At 30.5% G+C, this 2,952-nt stretch overlaps 1 protein-coding gene across 1 annotated transcript in view; it reads right to left on the bottom strand.

Annotated features, from left to right (window-relative positions):
* SNX13 (sorting nexin 13) overlaps positions 1-2,952 on the bottom strand; it is a 126,290-nt gene that overhangs the window by 15,976 nt on the left and 107,362 nt on the right.

The following is a 2,952-nucleotide window of genomic DNA, read 5'->3' as shown; positions in this document are numbered from 1 at the left end:
CATCTAAAAGGGAGAAGATATTAAACCATGACTTTATTATATCAGATTTGTTATTTACCTGAGAAGCCTGGGAAAATACAGAGTGTAACACATGAAAGATGCAATAGCTCACTGCTTTTTAAAAGTATGTAACTGTTGTCTCCAATGTGCCTTAAAAATGTATTTTCACATGCAAATACATGATTAAAAAATGTGAGTAATAAGTTTATTGCTAGAAAATGAATATTAGCTTTGGCTGCCTTATTTTTAAAAATCTGTTTTCCAAAACAGAAATTGATGCAAGTGGAATTAGTCACAATATACTTCTGCCACAATTCAAGGCAATGAATAGGTACTGTAAGGAGATACTAAAAACAAACAAACAAACAGATAAACAGAAACCTCAAATAACTACCAAGTAACTATTTTAAATTAATTTTTTTAAAGATTTTTTAGGATTATTTTTACTTGCTCAGTTAGAATCCATGGAGCGAATTTGGAATCCATTATGAAGAAAAAAAAGAGAAGTTGCAAATCAGACGTATAAACCATATTTTAATAAGGGAGAATGGAAAAACTATAAAAGAAAATATGACCAGAGATGCAAAAAGGAATAATATCCAGAGAGTTCGGATGGATTAAAATAGACATCTGACTATACAAATGTCAGATAATTTCAATTAAGAAAGAGAGAGACATTTAAAGAAACCAAAGTAGCTGAATATGGAATTTTGTGAGATAACAAACACAAATAAACAAAAAAAGAAAAATACAAAAAAGGGACACAAAACCAGTCATACCAAACTATAAGGATATTTTTCAAAAAGTGTTGAGTCTCATAAAAACTACCACAGAAACAAATTATGCTTCAAGAAAAAAGAAAAAAAAAACAGTTAAAAAACTGAACCCCATTATTTAAGGAACATAGCAAAATGTTAATAGATGACATCAAGAAGACAAAACTCCTTCACTCTAATTTGCTTTCATAGTTTCTGTCAAGAAAAACTTTCTAAAAAGGTAAAATAAGTACAGTAACAACAACAAAAAGAACTGAATTTCGAAATAACCGTAAAAGGGTTGAGAGTTTTAATTATTTCCTGGCTTAGGCTGAGCCAATAGTGCTACAGATACATTTGACAGAATATGCAACATATGTGGGAACACTGTCACAGTATGAACCAAAGGACAGAAATGAGGATGAAGAAGCGTTTGAAAAACACTACCACTAGTGAAGAGAGATAAAGAAATAAGGACAAAAAGATGAAGTTAACTCTTGTGTGTTTATGCACGTGTGTGTGTGAAATTACATATGTATGTGTTTGCGTATGTGTGTGTAATTCTAATTCTATATATAGTTAATTTTTGGTTAACCAGAACAGTGTTCAAATCAATCAGAATATTATTTCCAACACAGACATTTTTGCCAAGTGCTTTTTAAAAAAACTGTAATAACATTATAAATGAACTAAGTCATGAGAACACAAGCAGATTTCTTGAGAGAGATAAACATGAGAATACCACATTTAATATGCACAGCTTGAGGGAAAACTGCCACCTCTCTATAAATTATAAAGTTCACAGAAGAGGAAGAATTTCAGCATAGAAGGCATGAATTTCACTTTAATCCACAATCTACATTAAAAACTATTGGAATATCCTCAGAAATATTTTAGAATTTTATATATCTTACTCTTCACAGTAGAAATGTGGGTTCAGCTAATATAACCTTTAGAGCTGGTTAAATGAATACTTCACATGCTAGCAAGGTTATGTGGCTAAACTAACACTGATATTCTTTTAAGATAAGAGAACTTAAATCTATATCATGAATTAGATATTTAAAATAGTTGCCTGTGCCCCATTCCAGACCTACAGAATTGATTTGCTTTTCTTTTCCCTTTTCCTTTATTTTCCTCCTTTCCCCAACTTCTGAGGGTAAAGCTCACGCATCCGTCTTGAAATGGGGGCTGGAGGAGCCAAGGAGGATGGAAAAACCTCCATAGGAGATTCTGATGCCTAACACTAAAGGATAATTTTAGAAGTATAAAAGCAGAGTCCGTCACCATATGATAACTTTTCTAAAAACAGGATTTGTCTTAAAACAGATGTTTAAAACAAAAAAAGAAAAAATGTGCAAATCACTAAGCAAAGGAGTGACTTATGAACTGCTGGCCCAAGTACACACTTAGCTTGACTTACAAAGATGTTATCTATTCATTCACTTACCACCTTAGTTATTTGTATGGGTAACAACACAAACAAAGGGATTTTAACAAATGTAGGTCCCTAACTATAGCTTAAAACGCCTTCACACCATGACATAAAATTTGACAGATCCTGAGTGCAAAAGGGGAAGACTGCTTGTTAATTACTTTTTCTAGGAATTGGCCCATAGATTTAACAAAGCTAGACAAATTGTGTAATATAAAGTATTATTTCTCAGGCTTTCAATAGCCACTTATAAAATGTTTACAGATGATTTTCTCTAATAGCTATTTAATTTCCAGTGAAATATAATTAAGAAATACAATTAAATTATAATTTAGCCAAAAAGAAAACTCTAATTTTTGATATGCATATAAATTATTCTGATACTCTAAAAGATGTCAAGATGACCCTGGTAATTACCAAGATGATTTATGAAAAATATATGTTATTGTGGATTTCCAGAAATAATTCAGAAGGCTCTTTAGACTCCAGCAGTAATTTTTTTGAAAAGTGATATATAACTGTTTATTTAGATATATATATATATACACACACATATATATATAATCTACTGTTGGTTAGTAAAAAGATATTCTGTACATTTAATATAATGCTTCTTTTATCTCAAAAAGCTATATCAATTTACCAGTTTATCTTAAATTGATACAATCTTGAGAGAAAATAAGGTAAACATAAAAAAATGAAATACTGGAATGCATCTCTTTTGACAATAAAACCATTTAGTGTTGAAATTTAAACTCTATC

The sequence above is a fragment of the Pteropus vampyrus genome, unplaced genomic scaffold (assembly GCF_000151845.1).
Source record: "Pteropus vampyrus isolate Shadow unplaced genomic scaffold, Pvam_2.0 Scaffold4, whole genome shotgun sequence".
NCBI classification, from domain to species: Eukaryota; Metazoa; Chordata; class Mammalia; order Chiroptera; family Pteropodidae; genus Pteropus; species Pteropus vampyrus.
Note: the sequence above shows the minus strand (reverse complement) of the source record. Positions and strands in the feature narration are given on the sequence as shown.